At 39.9% G+C, this 22,260-nt stretch overlaps 1 protein-coding gene across 6 annotated transcripts in view; it reads left to right on the forward strand.

The window, feature by feature from the left end:
• SAMD12 (sterile alpha motif domain containing 12) overlaps positions 1-22,260 on the forward strand; it is a 361,188-nt gene that overhangs the window by 88,924 nt on the left and 250,004 nt on the right. The window lies entirely within an intron of this gene.

Below are 22,260 nucleotides of genomic sequence, written 5' to 3' on the forward strand. Positions count from 1 at the left end.
CAGCAGGAAAAGAAAATTAAAACCAGAACATTTATAGTCCAAAGGACAGCTTAACTTAAACTATTTTATGTATTCAACCAAATAGCAGGGTACCCATTTATTGGTTCACAACACTGAAAAAGCCAATCATAGCTCGGGTGTGGTGGATCCAGGGCTCACACAGTGTTATAAATCCCATCTTTTAGATCTGTTTTGTCTTTCTTTGCTTTACTCTCTGGCAAGATCTGTGCATGTGGTAACCCCAGCCTCAAGTCCAGTAGACAAATGTCCCTTTCCTGGAAGTTCCTGCCGAAGTCTTGAGAGTTAAGGAACCACTCGGATTGTGTTCACTTGCCTGACTGAACTGTGGACCCAAGGGAAACACAAGTCCTGTCTCCAGGTGAAGGGGGTTGGAAGCAGAGTTGGAAGACAAAAAAAGCCCACTGCTTCATTCTTCTCTCTTAGAAAGGTACAACTATTGGTTTATTCATTTACTTACCTAACTTACTGTTTAGGATTGGAGGCTCTGATTTCTTAGATAAACAGAAAGGGCAAGTCTGATTGTGTGTCTGTTTGAAAAGTAGCAACAAGTGTTTGCCAATGGCCAGTGCTTTGTTCAGTACAGATGCGGATGTGCCCCTGTTGCGCTTTTACAAAATTAATGGGTGTTTTTAAAGTCAGGACAATGGGAAAGGAGTCAGCTACAACCAAAATGTGCCTGTTTAATTTTCTCATAAGGGATCTACACTGCATTGTAATGCCCAGTGCAAACCTTCACTTCGTTGTGGATTTTGTATTGCATTGTGTTGAAAAGTATTTTAAATTGTCTTTTAACCTTTACTTAGAGCTTGCTATAGAAGCTTGAATTCAGGACTTTGAGAAAGAAAGTCCCCCTTCAACTGGAACTATAGAGTTACTAGGGCCCTGCCATGATAGTTGACAAAGCAGACATTCAGCAAACATTGTTCTAAGGTTTGCATTATCAAATCTACCCAGCTTTTCCAATCCACAAAACCTCTATTCAAGCACTTTTTTTCTTTTAACATCAAGAGATTGCTAAATTTGTCAATTGACCTACATACTGTATATTATGTTGCCTAAAATAATACCATAAACTGTGAGGGAAAAAGTGGAATTGTCAAATCACCTACAGTTTTTAATGGTTTTCTCTTTCATAGGAACATTTCAATTTCAATTGCTGTCAGTTCCTCTAGATAAGAATCGATCTTTTTTTCTCCTTTCTATTCCTATCATACTGAGTGCTTTCCAAGGAAATAACCAAATTAAATTAATCTCTACAGCTTTGTTTTTTAATTTATTTATTCTTTTCTAATTCGATAAATCTATTACACTAAAACATTCCTTTTGTTAACAGTTCGATTTCCTTCTACCGTTCTAGATGAGTGGTCAGTGATAAGCAAAGTAATATTCAAATTTCAGTAGGTTCTTTGTGAAGAAAAATAAAATATCCCAGAATGTTAGTTTATTTTTTAAATGACAGTAGTGTTGCTTATACCTTTTAACTTGAATTTCCTGCAAAACTTCAAGTTTTAATAGTTTCAGAATCAGTAGAAAAGTAACCACATTCATACTTTCTCTGCTTGGAGGAAATGCATTCTATCTATTGAATATTGTGAGTTATTAAAATATCACCCGAAGCTCTTGATAAGAACTCTGTGAAGAATTGTTAAATGAATAAATAGTGCTTCTCTGCCCTAGCTTTTTTTTTTTTTTTTTTGGAGGGATGGGTCAGGTGAGATGGCGTGATGTTTTGGGCATTTAGTACCAAGTAGAGCTAGGCTGTAATATCTAAAATTGACCAGTAGGTGCCACTCTCCAACATATGATCCATTACTCACTGACTGGCCAAGCAAAGTGTACACTGTATGATGGGGCAGAGGGAGTTGCTTTCATTTACTGTATCATGTGAATCCTGGATTTGTCTTGCTAAACCTTTTCCCTCAAAATTCAAGGTTCTCGTATAAATGAAATTGTCATCTTACTTCCTAGACAGTAATGGAATATTATGAAAGAAACCTCCATAAATATGTGTAGTTCCCTCTCTCATTTTTAAAACGGATCGCGGTACTAAATAACTCAGTGAAATATCTCTTTGTTTCTCAGAGTGTGATCTGCATCAGAATCACATGCTGTGCTTGTCAGTGAAGGTACTTGTCCATCACCGCCACTTCCAGCCCCCAAGTCTACCCAGGCAGACATTTTTTTTAGTGGAGAGAGTGATAATTACCAAATTTCTCAGGGGATTCTTCTGTAAAGTGAAAAATGAGGACCACTGTTATAAAAGAGTACTGATAATTGTAAAGCACTGGCCCAACACACACTTAGGCCGGTACTAAAATAGGGGGAGATATGAAAAGGAGAAAAAAATTATATGTGTGTGTGTGTCATATGCTAAAAACAGAAATCAAAGAAATGAAATATTTAAATTATGTACAAATTTAGAGCTGTTCATTGAGTTAAATTTTAATTTATTTGTACTAAACAATAACGAAAGGTATCAGAGAAAGTGTGTGTGTGTGTGTGAGATGTTCAGTTTTGTGTTTTGGGGAAGTTGTGTCTAGAATCTTTTCCAAATCATGTACATCTCCATTTCAGAAACAGAATCACTTAAGAAACAGAATGTGTGTAGATATGTCCATACCTGCCCACAAAGAGTCAAAGGTGTTTCATGAAGACACAATGAAATTTCTGTTCCTTGCGGCAGTGATTTCTGAAACCCTCAGGTGTTTTTGAAGCAGCTCAGATGCCAGCGATTCAGGCCTCTCCCACCCCCTGCCCTAACCACCACTTTGTCTATCCTGTGGGTTTCAACAGACTTGACAAGGTGACTGTTTTGATTGTGAGTCTTGAGGATTAAATATTATTACACTTTGGGTAGTTGGCCAAATGCATTCACATAAGAGCTTTTAAGGTTTTAATGTAATTATTTGGCAGTTATCAAATACAAACACACAGATGTACATTTCACTACATCTATGACCTTTTTGTACCGTCATTGAAGATCAATTCAGTATCACCCAAGAAGGTAATGCTTTTCTTGTACCAGACAATTATTGAATCTCAAGGGAAGAAGGCTAATAATCTTGATATATTTTTGTTATTATCCTCTTACCTCCCAAGTGGCAACTCACTGTCAATATTTAGACCAGAATGTTATTAAGAATATAAAATGTTATTACCAAGCAGATTTTGTAAGAAATTTGATCCATTACTTAGGTTTGCTACTAGACTTTCAATCATGTTGTAACATTAAAGTTCCATTTTTAATGTTGCTCAGGCCTGGAATTATGTTCAAAATTGAAGAATAAAATGAGTTTGGAGAAAACGCATTCATCCTTTTCATTCATATCTCCACCTCAGTCATGCTCTGCCTACCTTTCCAACTGCTCACAAGAATTTGGCTGAAAATAAGCCAGTGTGTATCGATTGAACACTTGCTGTGTGCCCAAAAGTGCCCCTGTATTTAACAATCATAAAAATAAGCAATCTCTTGCTCCAAAAAAGAAAAGCTAATACAAATAAAAAGTGTCTGTGCAATGTCGACGTGAGAATATAAGAAGACATGGAGATGTTTTTCTTCCTTTATTTCATTAGACATGCAGAAATCACAGGTAAATTGAAATGACACTAACAAGTCAAAGTTCATTATTGTGAAAATGTTAACTTTATAGACAGGGAGAAAAAAAAAAACATCTTGGGAGAAGCCTGCTTTAGTCTATGATTCATTGATTCCTAAGAAAAGACAATTGTATTATCTGGGAGTTTGTTCAGCCCAGCAGTCCTCACCTAACTTCTGAGAGAAACTAAGATCTGAAGAGAGCACTTCACATAAATTAGTTTAGTTTTCCATTTGTTTCTGGGTCTAGGTCTCAATTCCATACAACAGCTAATACAGAATCAATTTTCACTGTTGGTCTTGTAGTTCAGAATTCAAATCCCAGTTAGCTCTAGGACCTTGGGCAAATCCCCTACTCTTTCTAAGCCTCAGATTTTTCATTTACAAAACAGGAATAATAGTCAAGAAATGAGATGATGATACCTTGCTCGGGTTTTGTTCACAATGAGCCCTGAAACGTGTTCTGGAGTAGATGTCTGTGTTACTTACACCTTTAAGGAGTTTACAGTCTAGTAGTTAAGGTGGGACCTGTATTCACATGGTTATAATTCAATACAAGGTAGAGGTCAGAGGAGGGAGCTCACCTCTAAGCTAGGACTTGGAGGAGGACGTGTCACTTGACCTGAGCCTTGAAGGGTGAGGACATTATACAAGCAGAGCTGGAAAGGTGGGAAAGTGAACCAACTCCCAGATAACGCAATTGTCTTTTCTGAGGAATCAATGAATCATAGACTAAAGCAGCCTTCTCCCAAAGGTGTTTTTTTGTTTGTTTGTTTTGTTTGTTTTTTTGCCATCTATAAAGGCAACATTTTCAATGAGATGCTCAGTGTGATTGCATCGTAGAATTTGTGAAAAGCAGCAATGTGAGTGAAGACTGGGGAAAATGAACTTAGTTGTAGCTACACTGATTATGTAGGACCTGGAACGCTTTGTGTTCAAAGGTTTGGCCTCTAAGCCACGGAAAATGGATTCTTTCTGATCATTTGGAGGGGTGCATGGCCAGCTCATTTATAACAACCATACCTACCCGCAGCTGAGAGCTTTATCCCCTTATAGCTTCATACTGGCAGACGACATGTGGCAATAGTCCAGTAGCTTCCTGAGCAGCTCTGGACTTCAGTATCATCCTGCTGGTCACACATTTCCACCACACCTATGTAGACATCAAATAGTAGAAGCCTTTTTAATTTTTTTTTTTTTAGGTTGGCTAAGTTAAAAACTTACATTTTCTAAATTGACTGTGACTGATTTTTTTGTAAATGGCTTTGGCCCAGGAAACTATGAGTGGGGTGTGATCTTAGTGCCAACGTTGGTGACAGTATAAAGTACACATGATTATTGTTACCTCAAGTTATTTCCAAGTGTTTTTTTTTTTTTCAGCTATTTATAGTTTGAAAAACCCAGACCGAGCGATTGTACAGCTTTTTCTAGTTCTTGTAAACATTGTTGACATAGCGACAGGTGCTCTGTTCTAGTTTTCCTTTTCCCCATGGAACCTGGGAAGTAATGCTGATATGTGGAAGACCCAGAATGTCAGGCAAACCAGAGACTGTCGGGTGTGAATAGGACCCTCCAAAATGGTATGTAGTGTTACCCGAACTGGGGTTCAGGAGATGTTTTGCTCACTAGAGACCAAAGCCAAAATAGGAATTTGAAGCACTTGAGTATTCCAGGGCATAGAAAATGATTAAGTTTTTAAGTTTCAGGAATAATCAAGACATTAAAAAACTGAACATGTCAAAGTCAGTGATTAGTGGGCAGATATAATCAGGAGCGCATACAAAGCTAGGAGTACTTGAAATTTCAAGGTGTCAGCCTTCGATGTTGGAGCCTGGTCTTCCTCATCCTGGTGCCGCCTCTGATTCTCGTTGCTAGCATTTAGGAACCAGCGTTCTATTCTGCAGTATTCTGTACCTAGGCCGTAGGTGTGACCATGGGTGTGGGTACTGGGTTCTGTTACTGATGGCAACAGTAAGCAAAGTCACTACTTCTTTACTGAAAGGTTCTTTATAGGGATGACAGTGAGATTGGGTGCTAATGGGTGATATGGCCAAAGCACCAAGCAGTACTCAAATGCTGTCCAGGGGCCCAAGAAAGATTAATGGTGACCAGAAAATGGGAGGCAAAGTAATGTGTTTGGGGTTGTGACTTCACTTCAAATTGTAATGTAGAGAGCTCTAGTAACTGGGTGAGTTCACAAAGAATATTCTCATTTTTCTAAGTTGGTGGAAGTTTTAAAGATTACATCGTTATGAGTTACAGAAAGTCCAATTGAACAGTGTCTCAAATATATGGTTGACTGTTCTCAGATGGTATGAAGGCTAGGGCCACTAGCACATATACAATATCTTGGACTTCTTCTGTCTTTCTCTTCTGCCGTCTTTTGCAGAAGGCTTTCTTATTTTTATAGTTTCAGTTTTTCTCGTATTAGCATGCCAAGTGGGAATAGAGGTCTTCCTTCCTGAGGCCAAGCGTGCACGTCAATAGATTCTGCCCCCTTTGAAAATGGTTTTCCTGGAGGACGACCTAAACAACTTCCACATATCTCTTTCAGACTAGAACTCAATCATTTGGCTAGTTGCAAAAGATTCTGGGAAGTATAGTTTGCCATTGCTGCCCTGAGGAAAAAAAATTAAAGTTCTGTTCATAAGAAAGGAGAGAATGAATATTGGAGTAGCCACCAGCATCAATTGCCAAGACTAGTTAAGTCTGAATAACTAAAGAACAAAGTGGGCCCCGAGACTTGCTCAGCCTCTGTTGCTGCTCTCCAAAACCTAGTCTCAGATTCTATCTCTATGTCACCGTATTCCAACGTAGTGCCCTTCAGGAAAAGGAAGCTCACATATATCTTCTGTATTAGGATTTTCTACCCACTGTAACAAATTCCCACAAATCGGGTGGCTTAAAACAACATAAATTGATTCCCTCACAGTTCTGGAGGCCAGAAGTCTGAAATCTTAGAGGAACTGACAGAGCGCTGTACTCTTTGTGCAGGCCTTAGGGAGGAATCTGTCCCTTGCTGCTTCTAGCTTCTGGCCCCCGTTAGCATTCCTTGACCTGTGGCCAAATCTCTCTCTGCTCCGTCTTCACATTGCTTGCTCTTTAGTGTGTGTCTTCTATGTCAAATCTCTTTGCGCCTTTCTCCTGTGAAACTTGTCATTGGATTTAGAGTTTACTCAGATAATGCAGGATAGTCCCATCATCTCGAGATCTTTAACTTAATTAGATCCGCAGACATTCTTTTTTTCAAGTAAGGTCATATCCACAGGTCCTAGGGATTAGGACATGGACATAGCTTTTGGGGACCACCACTCAACCCGGCATACCTCTTCTCAGCAGAGTTCTCCCAGTTGAGCTTAACCCTTTTAGAAATAGCAAGTTAAAAACACATCCACCAGAAGGTCCCCAGTCGTATGTATGTGGAGGGAATAGAGGGAATGATTAACAGCCAGGTCACCTTTCACTTGTGGTGGACCTTGGAGGGTTGTTTTGAGGGTTAGACAAACTTGGCACTAAGTATCTACTCAGCAGAGAGAATCTATGCATTATTATAAATGTGTCACTCTTCTCTGGGCCTCTCTGTCATGCCTGGTCTGGGAGAGACTGACCTTAGACAGGACTGTGTTGTTTTGCTGTAGGCTAAAGAGGCCAGTACAGGACTGCTTTGCAGTTACTGACCTTTCCTTCCCCCTCAGCTGTGGTCTCAGGATGTAAGTGAAAGTATAGTGAATATAAATTTCATATTATGCTGACAGGAGTAGATGGGAGAATAAGGGGCTAGGGCATGGCTGATTTAGGCGTTAGATGGAGATGGGGCTTAGTTAAGAAAATTGCGTGGCACAGCCTATTTCTAGAGTATGGCTCGTCTAAGCAGCTGTTTTTGAGGACTTAGGCTTTGAGATACCCCCAAATGACAATTAAATAAGGTTTGGGGTATGACCTTTACCCAGGATGGCCAACTTGCAAAATTAGTGTTGCTTACTGCTCCTCTCACGCTCTAAAAAATGACCTCAGGCAACCATTTTGTGATAAGATGAATTCTTCTTTCAGTTCTGCTTTAGTTATTTATTTTAATTGGATTTTACTTGGGGCAGAGAAAGAGGTGGTGGTTATCAATGAAGATTGATGTGAGAATGAGAGGCGGAAGCAGGTGACAGCAGTGTTGTGATTCCACCTCCCACCACCAGGTGGCGCTGGGCTTCTTATTTGCATGTTTAGCCTTAGAGTTTTGTCTTTCTCCTCAGTTTCCTCAGAAGTGATGGAGGCAACATCATTTTGAAACAAATGGCCAACTCTCTGTGGTCTCTTATGCCTTAAGGACAAATTTTGGCCTTATTGGAAGTTTTCTAGAGTGTCGTAAGCAGGACTTGGTAGGATGAACCTTAGGAGTCCTGTTGGTTATTGAGAAGGGTGCCCTGAGCATAGTTACCCTCTTTATAATTGTTTGTTAAATGAATAGATGACTCCAATACCTTTCCAGGAAAGAACCTTCCCCATTAAAGACCCAGTCCCAGCCTCAGAAATAATCACTTAATTCTCTTAATTTCTTTTCATAATGCACTACTGGTAGGAGAGCTTAATTTCTAGTATTAAATCAAACTGCAACGTACGATATGTTTCCTTTTACTTGCAAGAAATCCCTACAGACAGCATTAATGGATTTATTTTAAATTGTTGTTTGTAAAATGAAAGCAAACTCCAAATAATTATATAAAATTGTTTTTTAATGTTTGCATAATTTTTTCGTCATTAAAAGCTACCAAGATCTTTAATATTGAGGCGCAACCATCCATTGATTATACAAAATTGTTACCTTGATGCTTTTAATATCTCTGCCTCACATGCACACAGGCATTCTCTGCTCCGTGTGGTTATTTATAGTGCTTGCCGTAGTAGTGGCTTATCCTGACAAATGTATTGTTTTGGCATGAACTTCAATAAGAGAGTGGATAAAATCCTAATCCTCGAACTTCCTGGAAACCAAGCCCTTGTATGTGGCCTGCCATAGAGAATTGGACAAAGATGCTACTCTCTCACTTCGTCTTTCGAGAGACTCTTCCGTGGCGGTATGTTAGCCCCTCCCCTATTTTCACAATTATCCTCTGCGTAGCTCATAACTCAGAGCTAGAAGAGCCTACGCGATCTACTTATTAGGTTCAAGGTGTGGTTTTTTTAAGATGTCTTCATCAAAATTGCAGAGGTGGCTCAGGATTTCAACAGATATTTCCTTTGAATTTAGTTTTACACACATTTTTATTCACTGAAAACTTTAATCAAAACATGTCCTTAAGTGTGTTCCTGACTTGGATACACCAGAGACAGTGCATTAGAGTCAGAAGCGCATTTAAGGAAATATTTAACATATTTAAGGACCATTTAACTTGCCCTAACTTTTACACAGGTGATTAGAGAAAAGCTTTTTATGTCATTTCTGTTTCACGACATCTAACCTAAGATTGTAAGGCACGCTGCGAAGTAGTTGGAAATTATGGTTTATTTTTGTCTCTAAGAGTCAGTACATTCATCCAGACATGCAAAAATAAGTGCTAATGCTCATATTCATTTGTCTTCCTAACCCATGATTTCCAATCTTGCATTCCTCAAAACAACCTCACCGGTTGTTTGCATTGGCTGACTTTATAATTAGAGATGTTACAAATTTGAACTTATGTTTGTACATTCAAGCTAATCAGATATTGCTTTTGTCTATATAAGAGTCCCTGGAAGATGTTGCTTAAAAATAGCCTCCTAATGCGCAAACTAACAAAACAGTTAAAAGTGTGGTTCTGCCATTCAAAGTGTGGTCTGTGCACCAACGGCCTGGAGGTCTGTTAGAAATCCATAAACTTGGACCCCACCCCAGACCTAGACCTGCTGAGTCAGAGTCTGCATTTTAATAATACCCCCAGGTGATTCAGGTACATGTTGGTTTGAGAAGTACTGCACTGGACTGAACAGCAAAAGCCTCTGCTAATAAAACCCAGGAATAGGTGTCGTAAAGGTGCTTTCCAGATGTCACTTAGAAGGCCATTGCCCAAGCTGGATAGATTCCCAGGCCACATCCACAAAATGATGCTTTAATAGCATCACGGGGATGAGAAATTAGTATGTATTTTAGAAAGTTTCCCAGACAGTTGTGCTGACCAGCTAGTTTTGTAGAAAGCAAGATACTGGTCAATAGGATATAAAAATGACAGTTTTTAAAGTCTGGGTGAAGAGAGATTGGGTAAAGGGAGGGTTCACGTTGAGAAAAAGAGATCACACTAGATTGTCTCTAAAGTACCAAATACTAATTAGTCTGGAACCACTTGAGAAGGACAGGAGAAAATGGAAATGACAGGGAATGTGGCTAGAGAGGCACTCCATCTATCCCACATCTGTTGGTGCCTTTTATGCAGACCACCATGCTTGACAGAGATGGACAATGAGGTAAGTAATCAGACACGCTCTCTGCCCTCTAGCACTCTCTGACAGAATGGGAGAGACAAGAATATCGATAACTGTAATCCAAGAGAACAAAGTAAATATGAAAACAAGGTAAAATAATTGTATTCTCACTACAGAGGAAGGAACCATTGGTTTTAGCTAAAAGCATTAGGAGCGGGTTTGCAGAAAGCAGCCCCTGCCTGGGTCCCAGGCATCGTTCTGATCACATTGGAGAAAGACGGATGTGGAAGGAAAAGCTGGAGGAGGGGCTGTGAGGACAGCACCCAACGCAGAGGCGTGAAAGGCCTGGGGCCCAGATCAGCGTCCACTCTGATGTGCACGGAGAGGAAGCGTGTGAGGAGAGACGGCATCGAAGGGCACTGGTTTGTACGAGCATGACGCCATGGAGCACATCAAAGGCAGTCATCCCTGGATGCTGGCTACAACCTTGATTCCTTAAGGAAGACTCAGAGCTCCAAGAGTTCAACACCCTTTTATTTTTAATTACCTTAAGGGAGAAGTGTTTGAGGCTCTCAGCCTTCAATGGACTAGTCCTAGAGTCTGTGGGCAAGATCCGCAGATTATCTGAGCTTTTATCCACACTGCGCTTTTGGAAGCCTCCAGTGTTAACCAGCTTCTCCCTAGCACTGGCCAGCTAGGTCCTCCCTTGAACACTTGCAGCTCGTGGTCAACATTCTTTTACATTCCTAAAACACGTTAGACTTTCAGTGCGCATTTTTATATACGGTTGCTTCGTTGAAGCTGTAGATCTGCCATCTGAGGTAGGTGGGAAAAAGATGATCACCATCCGACGTTAGCTTGGGGAGGTTGAGTGACTTTGCGGGCATATGGAGCTAGGGATAGATGAAGTAAGCTGTGCATTCCGTATTTCCACACTTTCTCTTATTCCTCATAGGAAACCACTGTGGTACTCACTAGTTGTAGTTAGTATTTGATCCCCCTCTCCTTCTGGGTTTGTGGAAGAGTGAACTTTCTGGTCTCCACCCGGTTGAGTGGTTCTGGCCCAGGAGATGTGAGTGGAGGTGATAAATGTCCCTTTCGGGCTGGACCATTTAATTACAAGTTTTAGACCAACTGGTCCCTTCCTCTGTGTGTGGCCATCATGGAAGCCATGTCAGAGTGAGGCCTCTGTTGGCTTGGGTCTCTGGATAACTAAGATAAGTTGAGCACCCGTATTGAACGTACAGTGTAGGCAGGAAGTAAACTTTCATTGTTAAGTCACTCAGATTTGGGAGTTGTTATTGCAGCACATCCTGGCCTGTCCTGACAGGGGCAGCCTCCAGCAAATCCTTATGTATAGAAGCCAGCACATGTCCATTGGAGAGTGAAGGGTTATAAAATGAGCTTGGCAGTGTGATCAAGCCGATTCCTGAAGCACAACATAGGACAAGACTGTAATCTCGGAAGGAAAGTGCTGTGTCTATTTCCCCATAGTTATACTGACTGTCTCTACCAATATACCTTATTCCTCTTTGGTTCCCTGTCTGTATTTGTTGAGCGAATGGATGAACATATACTTTATTTTAAAGTAAACCCTATGGATATGTATTATATCAAGACTTGTCTTAGCAATATCATTTCTGTTTCTATTAGTTTCTGTATTTTTTATGTCGGGTACCACAAGCCGTGGGAACTCTAGGTGTGAACACCTTCCTGTTCCCAGGAATTTAGTTTGGGCAGGATATCTGTGTTGCCACTAAACAGCACCAGAAGTTTTGGAGAAAGAAGAAAAGAACGAAGTGAAGCGATCAGAAATTCAGAGCCGGGATTCCCCAGCTTGACTTGGTGATTTGCCTGGAGCTACCCATATACTCTTAGGACTGCTGCGAGGTGACATGTTACAGGCATAACATACCAAGCTAGCAGACCTTAAGTAAAATAGAATAGTGTGTTAAGTTTTTTATGTTTCATTGAAAACACTATCTTATTCTTCTCCATCTTTTATGTACCACACTGATAAGCCTTAAGGATTCGGTGTAAACAGAATCCTTAAACAGAGACTTCCTGTGAATGGGCGGTCAGCGAAACATTAAATGGATTGCCAAACACCTTTCTTTAAAAAGCGAGAGTAACTTTCTCTCAGCTGAAGGCAGAAGCTGGGCCGATCGTGGTGTCTGTGTTCACTTCGTTCTAGCACATTCTCCACCTCGGTTCCGTTCGCTCATCACTCGCTTCCAGTTCCTGTATTTAATTAGTCCTGTGTCGTTTCATTCTCCCTGCTTTGTGACTTTCTTTCATATTCTCCGTCTGTTTCTGCCTTTGAAAATTCCATTTTGGTCTTTAAGTTTAATTGATGTCTCCTCTAACATTTCATAGTTCATTAGTATTTCTTATCAGATTTCTTGAGTTTAACCACTTAAAATATCTAAAAACTTTTAAATCTGTGATTAAGTGTATCGAGCCTCAAAAATTCATCCTGTTTTTTTTTTAGTAAATACGTATTCCCAAATGCTTTGATTCTTATAAAACTTTGCTATTCTCTTAAGTCCAAAGTAGATGGCCTATAAGATACCCTTAATATTAGGAGATGTGTTATTTCAAAACATAATTAATAATAGTAATAGCTGACATTTAATGAGCACCTAAATGTATGAGGCATTTTCCTATATGCTTTGTATTTATTACCTCATGTAATTCTTACTAAAACCCTGAAAGGTCAATGCTGTTGTTATCTCTCTTTTACCGATGAGGACACCGTGACATAGAGAATTTAAGTGTCAGTAACTACAGAGTCCAACCAGGCAGCTGGATCCAGTTTCCATTCTCTTAACCATTATAAAGAGATAAAGAGACTAGGTAAATACATGGTCAGAAACGCCTACAAGTTTTTAAAGATGAATTATCTTACTATCAGTGTCAGAATTGGTTAACTAGTTTTCATCTGGTCACTGTATACATATTTATTAGCCAAAGTGATCATGTACAAATCACACCTAGCTGAGCTTGGGAGAAGTGTTTCACAGAATAAATATATTTGGAACTGTTTTTTTTTAGATTGAGAGAGAACATGAATGTCATGATGTTACACTTCCCCAAAACCTTGGATTTGGGGTTCTGAGACTCACATGCTGTGGGTTGCTTGATGCCCGAGAGCCAAGTCAGCCTGTGTTCATAGGGGCACATACATCTCGTGACAAATTGATGACCTCCGTTGACACATTTGTTTCTCCCATTTGATATATTATTACCCTAGCTTGCTCTGCATTCTTTATTTTTTTCCTTTAAAAAAATTTTGTTTGTTTTTCAATTATAGTTGACATACAATATTATATTAGTTTCAAGTGTACAACATAGTGATTAGACAGTTATATAACTTACGAAGTGATCACCCTGATGAATCTAATACCCCTGCGACACTGTGCAATAGTTATTACAACATTACTGTTTTCTTTGTGCTGTACTTTACATCCCCATGACTATTTTGTAACTACCAATTTGTACTTCTTAATCCTTTCCCCTTTTTCATCCACCTTCCCCATTCCCCCTCCCATTTGGCAGCCATCAAAATATGACCTCACTTACATGTGGAGCCTAAAGGACAAAACAAACTCACCCTGTATTCTTTAATATCTTTTGCTAGTGACAAAATGTCTAATGACGTTTACTTGAAACGTACTGTGTCAGACACATGTGCCATGTGCTTTCTTGGCCCTTTCTCCTGTGATTCTTAAAGCAGCTCCATGTTGTACATAATATCATATCCCCAACCTATAGATAGGGCTTCTGAGCCTGGGGAAGTTATGTAACTCGCCAGTATGACCCCGATGGGAGATTGCAGGACTGCGGAACCCTTGTTCTCACCGTCCACGATGTGGGGTATGTGGACGGCATTCTCCCATCGGGCATGCGTTAGGCCATGCTCTGTGTTAGACGTGCTGAGCACTTGGAGGAAGGAAATGGTTTTGCCCTCGCAAACTTGTAGCGTAGTCAGACGTGCACGCAAATAATTATGGCGTGAAGAAAGGAATGGTGCTGGAGAACAATAGAAGACTCAGCAATTCCGGGGTGGGGGGACCCTGGAAACAATTCGTGCAGGCACACCTTGTTTTGCTGTGCTTCACTTTACTGCACTTCCCAAGTATTGCATTTTTTAGAAAATGAAGGCAAAACAACCCCTACTCCCCTCCCCCACCCCCCACCTCACCTCACCTCAGCAAAAAGATCATGAATCGCTTTATTGCGATACCCACTTCATTACAGTGGTCTGGAACAGAACCTGCAGTATCTCCGAGGTATGCCTGTGTATTTGAAGACTGAGCAGAAATGAACCAGGTGAATAAGAGAAAGACATTCTAGACCAAGGAACACCATGCGTAGAGGCCTGGAGTCCTTCCATGATTAATTCACCAAATATTTTTGAGTACGTACTAGAATGGAGGCGCTAGGGACTGCCCTCAAAGGCCTTTTGCTCCAAACATGCAACAGCATTGAACGAGATTTCATGAAACTGCATGATACGTGTCGCACATAGCTACAGCTGGGGTTTATAAAGTGAAGGCACGTGATGCTGTTGTATTAGTTTCCTGTTGCCACTGTAACAAGTTACTGCAGATGCAGGCATACCTCGAAGATATCGCGGGTTTGGTTCCAGACTTCCACAGTAAAGCAAGTGTCGCGATAAAGTATCGCAATAAAGCAAATCGTCATCCTTTTGCTGGCGAGAGGTCTTGCCTTCAATTTGTAAAACACAAAACATCAGTGAAGCTCAACAAAGCTAAGTGCAATAAAACAATGCATGCCTGTTTAGTGGTTTAAAATAACTTAATTATCTCAGATTTCTGGAGGTTAGACGTCCAAAATAACTCTTATGGGCTGAAATCAAGGGGTTGCCCAAGCTACACTTATTCTAAAGGCTCTAGGGCAGAATCTATTTCTTTGTCTTCAGCTTCTGAAGGACACATATTCCTTAACTCATGGTCCCTTCCACCATCTTGAAAGCCAGCAGTATGGCATCTTCAATCTCTCCTACTCTGACTGACACTCCTGCCTCCTTCTTAAAAGGACCCTTGCAATGACATTGGACCCTCCTGGATAATCCAGGATAATATTCCCCTTCACCTTAATCACAAAGTGCCTCCAAATTCCTTTTTGCCATGGAAGGTGACATATTCGCAGGTTTCCAGAATTAGGACGTGCTCACATTTAGGGACCTGTCAGATGATGATGAGCTTCATTTGACTTGGGCTTTGTTTAATAGAATCGTGAGCAGTGGGAATAAGCGACAAGAGACTAGGTTAAAAATTAAAAGAATGTTTTTATTCTACTGGTGGGAGCTGGTGAGGGTCAGAAGTACAGCAGTATCAGTGGGAGTGGAAAAGAGTCATCAGTTTGAGAGAAATTTAGTACATACTGCACTTGGTGATGAACTGGATAAAGTGGATGAAGGAGAGGGAGTATTCAAAGAACCTCATTTTCTCTCTTGGTCAGCTGGTTAGCAAATGTTCCTAATTTTCTGCTTAAAATGATACTTTCTGAACTCTTCAGTGTCAGTATAAATATTCAGGTTAGTACATGAGCTGCATCACCTTCTAACAAATCACTGGTGTTAGGCCTTCCACCTGCACTTATTCAGGTCTTCCGGTTTTATATTTTTCTTCCCTCTGTCGTAGGCTGTTTTTTAATATGCCGATGTACACAATGTCTTCTCCACTACATTGCATTTTAGTGTAATGTCTTAAGCTACCCTACGATTGGAGCTTTTAAGGTGTGATAAGGCTTGATGCACACCACTCTTTCGTCTGGTTCTTGATATGTATAGGAAAGTAAGTTTCCAGCGGTCCTGCTTCTGGGTATATATCCAAAGGAAATAAAATCACTATCTCAACCAGATATCTGTACTCCCATGTTCATTGTAGCATTATTCACAGTAGTAATGATGTGGAAACAACCTAAGTGTCTGTTGGTAGATATGAATGGATAAGTATGGCACGCACATGTGTGTGTACGTGTACACATACACAATGAGATATCATTCCTTTAAAAAAAGGAAGAAATCCTGCCATTTGTGACAACGTGATGAACCTGGAGGACATTTTGCTAAATGAAATAAGCCACACACACACACACACACACACACACACACACACACACACACACACACTCACACACACACACACACACACATGTGCAATCTTAAAAAAAAAAAAGTTGAAGTCATAGTGACAGAGTAGAATGGTCGTTACCAGAGGCCCGGGGTACGGGGATAGGGGGAGATATTGATCCAAGAGTACAGTTACAAGATGAATGACTCCTGGAGACCAAATGTACCGCATGGCGACTACAGTGAGTGATAACGTATTGTGTACTTGAAATTTGCTAAGTCTCAAGTGTTCTCGTCACACACACACACCCCGAAAAATGACTATGAGATGTGATGGTTATGTTAATTAGTTTTATTTTGGTAATCATTTCAAATTTCACAATCATATACGTATATCAAAACATGCCATACTCCTTAAATACATACAGTTTTTATTTGTACAAAACCCAAAAGTCATTGTTTTACTTGTTTTGGCAAATAAATCAATTTTTATAATATAAGAGTAGAATACTGGCTTTCATATATAGTTTATTTGTCATAATCAGAACATATTAAGATTTGAAGCAATCACCAGAACCAATCCAGAATATTCCTCAAGTTTCCTCTGTAAGTCCACCATCATGTTATTTTAATAAGGTAAGGGAAAGTATATATTTCTTTTTTCAAATAACTTAGGGATATGCTGGGCCCACTGTGATAATATAAGTGAAGTAGCTGAAGAGATATATAAAAAAGTATTAGTCATCTGTGAATAGATATCGGAAAAGCAGAGTGAGTATGACAGCAAATGGAAGTTGCCTGGGCAAAGGCATAGCTTGTCCAAATGAATTAATTTCACAGCACCCCGCCTCCAACCCCAAGTAACTTCCATCCCTTCCACTTAATTCAAAATACATTTATTAAATTCTTATTGTTAAACACCGTTTGCACAGACTGAGAGAAATATGTGCAATGCATATATCTGACAAATGACTTGTATTCAGAATATATAAAGAGGTCATGCAAATCAATAAAAAAGGACAAATAGCCCAACTTTTTTAAATTGGCAAAGACCCGAACAGACATTTTATTTTTAAAAGGTATTGAAATGATCAATAATCATATAAAATATATACTTAGTTTCATTTGGGAAATATAAATTAGAACCACAGTGAGGTACAACTTCATACTCCAAGAATAAGTGAAACTTTAAAAAGATTGGCAACACCAAGTCGGTGAGAATGTGGGACATCCAGAACGCTCACAGTGGGAATGTAAAATGGTACAACCACTTTTGGAAAGCTGTTGGCAGCATCTCAAACTTAAACGTACTGGTAAACATAAAGTTAAATATATACTCGCCCAGGAATTAGAAATTCTACTCCTAGGTAGTTCCAAGAGAAATGAAACACAGGCACACAAATCCTTGTACATGAATATTCATAGCAATTTTATTCAGGATATTCCCAAAGTGTAAACAGCTCAGTTACTTACACAGCAACAAGATTGAAACTTGTAGACAGCATGTTGAGTGAAAAGCCAGAGCCAAAAGCCCATGCACTACATGATTTCATTTATATGAAGTATGAAAACAGGCAAAACCAATCTATGGTGGTAGAAAATAAAGTAACTCTAAGGAGTGAGGGTGGAGGAGTTGATTGGCAGAGGATGTGAGGGAATTTCTTAGGGGATGGGAATGTCCTATATATGACCGGGGTATGGATGACATGAGCGAACACACTTCTCAAGCTCATCAGATTGTATTCTTAAGGTCTATACGTTTTACTACATGTAAATTTTACCTAAAAAATAAAAATACTGTGCTAGGTACCTGGTAGGTGATGATGAACAAAATATGAAGTCCTTACTTTCTTAGATTTCTCAGTTGAATGGGTAGGAAAGACATTAAAAAGTCACTTGTGGAATAAACCTTTTGATATTGTGCTACAGGACCACAAAGCAAGGAAAAACACTCAGGAAAGTTAGCGTCCCAAGAGAAATGACATCTAATCGGGCTTTTAAAAGACGAAGAGTGACTCAAGCGAAGCTCAAGAGGCAAAGAGGGAAAGGGTTTCCTAAGAACTTGGAAAGAGGGGAAAAAACTCACTTCTTTAATGAACTGAAGAAGTGTGGTATGGCAAGCATGGAGGAGGAGGCTGGGTGGGGGATGACAGAAGATGACGCACTGGAGAGGTGGCCAGGAGACGGACAGTGCAAGATCTTGGAAGTTATCTCAAGGGCTTTGATATTTGGGGCAACAGGAAGATGGTGTTTGTTTTTACTTTGTAGGATGGTTTAGCTGGTGTAGCAGAGCCGGCCAGGTTTCCCCACTGTGCTCATTCTTCTTTTCTTTAATATTAACACATTTTTTAGCTGAGCATGGCTGCCCCAAGTAAAGGCTTTATTTCCTAGCAGCTCTATTTGTGTTCAAGGTGCGTAAGTTCTGGCCAAGGGGATGAAATAGAAGTATTCTTTGGCAGTTTCTGGGAGCCTCCTCTAGGGAAGAACTGGAATTTGCCCACCTTCTTCTTCATTTTATGCTCCTTCCTGCTTCCATGAACTTGGATATGGCCTTGGACCTTGAGGATGCTGGCCACACCCTAGGGTCCTATCTTGCGGACTTCATGGAGAAGACCTTACACAGCAGCCCAGAGTTGTGAACCTCCAGACTTATGAGAAGGAGAGGGAAGAAAGAGCAAGTATCTTCGGATTTTTTGTTCCTGCTGGGTCAGCCTAACCCTAACTCTAACCAACACAGCTGGATTTACATTTTTAAAAGATCTTCCTGACTTCATTGTGATTCCTGAACTCAAAGTTTCATCTACTTTCCTAAGATATTTTGCTTTCTCTTTTGTGTCCTTGTCTCTTAGGGATGAAGATGATAAAAATGAAGCAGTCTTTCATCAACAGGCATACCATTGGCCTTTTTTACTCTAAGGTATAGGAAAATGGTAGACATGATAACACAGTTATAAACTGATTGCCAAGAACACGGGAGCCAAAGCTCAGTACATATTTCCCCCACTCCCGTTGTTTTGAGCAAAGGTGATTAGCATCTTAAAAAAGGAAAGTTGCATGACTCTCATATTTGAGTAGCTGTAAAATGTTAACATATGATAATGATTTGCTCCATCAACAATATCAGACCCCTTATTTTAAAAACGCCCAGAGCTAGTAAGGACTTGACACATTTTACTCAATTAAGACTCTTTCTATCTCCAAGGAGGATACAGGCAGGCACTGTACAGGGTGGTGGCAAAGGGACCATTCCGCCCATATAATCTGAATTCCCTAGGATGTTTCTGAAGAACAGAGCTGTCTTCTTTCCCTCCCAACCCCTACCCCAGTGTCCACCAGGACCTCAATATTCCTAATAATAACCAACAATTTACATAGTTGTTTTGAACAATTAAATCATGTTATTTCCTTTCAGTATATCAAACAAAGGGAAAAGCTAACATTAAAAAAAATATATGCGATAAAACAAAAGCCATTACAACAACTGTACTCAGAACAGAAGGGCATTATGAGCTAAAAATGTTTTAAATTAGTTTTTAATGTGAAGATTAAAGGCATTATAAATCCATCACATGAACAAGATTGTAATTTCCAGTCGATATAAAGAAAAAACATCCTGATAGGAAGGGTTTTAAAGCACCGGAACAGATTACTGAAGGAGATTTGTCAAGGTGGTTTCTCTAGAGATCTTTAAAGGGAAAGAAGCTCATCTGTCTTTGTTGGTTTAGAGGAAAACTTGGTAGGAGGCAAGAGGCTGAAATTGCTGACATTTGAAGGTCTCCTCCACTAGAACATTTAAGAAGTTCTGTGCACAGGAATGTCTTCATGACCTTGGGGTGGGCAAAGATTTCTGAAACAAGACACAAAAAGCACTAACCACCAGGGGGAAAAAAAAAAAAAACGATAGACTAGATGTCACTAAAATTAAGAACTTCTGATCATCAAAAGACATAGTTAATAGAATGAAGAGCTAAGCCATAGATTAGGTGAAGATATTTACAATACATAAATCCAGCAAAGGACTTGTATACAGAGTTTACAAAGAAGTTCTGTAAATGAGAAAAAATACAGACACCTATTAAAAGTGATCGAAAGATTTGTACAGGCACTTCACAAAAGGGGATATTGGAATGGCAAAGAACACATGAAAAAAATTCAGCATCCTTACTAATCATAAAAATGCAAATGAAAAACAATGAGATACTGCGACATCCTTACCAGAATGTCTAAAATGAAAACATCTGTCAGTACCACGGTTTGGTCAGGATGTGGAGCAACCGAATGTCACACATTGTTGCTAAAGTGTAAATTGATACAACCTCTTCAGAAAACTAGCAGATTTTTTTGTTTTTATAAGTTGAACAGCTATGCTGTGACTCCCCAGTTCCACAACTAGGGATTTGTTCAAGGGAAATGAAGACAGCGTCTAAACAAAGACTTGGACAAGAATGTCATAGCAGCTTTACTCAAAATTGCTACACACTGGAAACAACCTAGGTGTCCACCAATAGGAGAAGGAGGAAAAAACTAAAACCAGCAATGGTATAGCTTCCACACAGTATTAAGAATGAACTCAAAAAACACACACAAAAAAAATAGAATGAACTCCTGATACAGGTAACAATATGAATAAATCCCACTGACTGTGTGCTGAGCAAAAGAAGCCAGACACAAGAGTGCATTCTATATCATCTCATGATAGTCAAGCGATGGTGCAGGTCAAGAGAAGGCAGAGATGGAGAGAGGCACCAGAATGGCAGGGGTTGGAGGGGAAGGGGCTGTGTGGCAGTCTGGCAGGGGCCGTGAGAGGAAATGCTCTAGGGTGATGGAAGTTTCTCGATCTAGGTCGTGTTCGCACGGTGTATACATACGTAAAAAATCATTTCATTGTACACTTAGATCGGTGTACTATTTGTATAAAAAGGTAAAAAATAATAATAAAATAAATTCTGTGTTGTGATTTTAAATCCCCTTGGAGCATTGTCCATTACTTCCGTTGGCTATATTACATAAAGCACTTATCTTCAAGCACTTTAGACCATGCACTCTGTCATTTAAAAAAAAATAATAGAACGGATGGATGGATGGATGGATGAGTGGATGGATGGATGGAGCATTTATACAATACATGGCTTATTAACTATATCCTATGGAACAAAATGGGGTTGGAGTAAGGGCCATCGTTGATAGTGGTTGTGAATCCACATTACATATTGATATTTTTTTTCTGTCTTGACTCAGTGCCATAGTGCACATGCACCATGCTTGCTTATGAAAGTAAGCTTACTTCCATTTTAATTGACCAGCTGTGTTGTTGATCTTAGCAGAGAGTGTCTTGGTGTTGCAGGGTAGCAGTGAGCTATATTAAGCATAGCCCCCTTAGTGAAATTAATCAGATTGCAGGAATAGAAAACCTTGCAGCATTTAGTAGGTCTATCAAGTCGTGAAGCCATGATTTAGGGCTTTGCTGGAGCACGTGGACAGGAAATGGACTTGGAATAGGAAGGATTGAGGTCACATTCTGGTTCTATCACATGCCAGCTCCGACTAAGTTATTTTCCATGTCTGGGTTTCATTTCCCTCTTCTCTAAAGGGACGGGGGAACCATTAATACCTACCTGAAAAGGTCATTTGGGAAACTAGAATGATATAATCGTCGTGAAAGTGCTTAGCATATTGAGTTAAAGCACAATAAAACTTTGTTTCCTCCTCTTAGTCCTCCAAAGACACATGAGCTATCTAGACAGAACTCTCCCTTTTGCTAAACCACAACATTGTTGGTTACTCTCTGTCTGAATAGTGAAAGCCTGCCTGCTTTTAACCTTACGCATCTAGGGGAACTCAGACATAAGTGAAGATATTCTAGATGCACACCAGGGCACACTTGGATTGTCTCCAAGCCTCTCCTGGTCCTTGTCGGCTCACTCATTAAGCGTAGTGTGCTTTCCCCTGAACTCCCTTTCACAGAGCTTGGAGTCTTTTGAATTGGGTCCATTTCCCAGAGAACATTAGCACTCAAGTCTCCTATTATGTGCATAAACAGCTGGAAAACAACAGTTACATAAAATAGCAGGAAAACAATAACAAAGACCTAGAGCTGCTGACATCCCAGGGTGGTGGGATGGGTTGCCTCGCTGGGAAAGACGACCACGTGTCTTTG

The sequence above is a fragment of the Pteropus alecto genome, unplaced genomic scaffold (genome assembly GCF_000325575.1).
Source record: "Pteropus alecto unplaced genomic scaffold, ASM32557v1 scaffold164, whole genome shotgun sequence".
NCBI classification, from domain to species: Eukaryota; Metazoa; Chordata; class Mammalia; order Chiroptera; family Pteropodidae; genus Pteropus; species Pteropus alecto.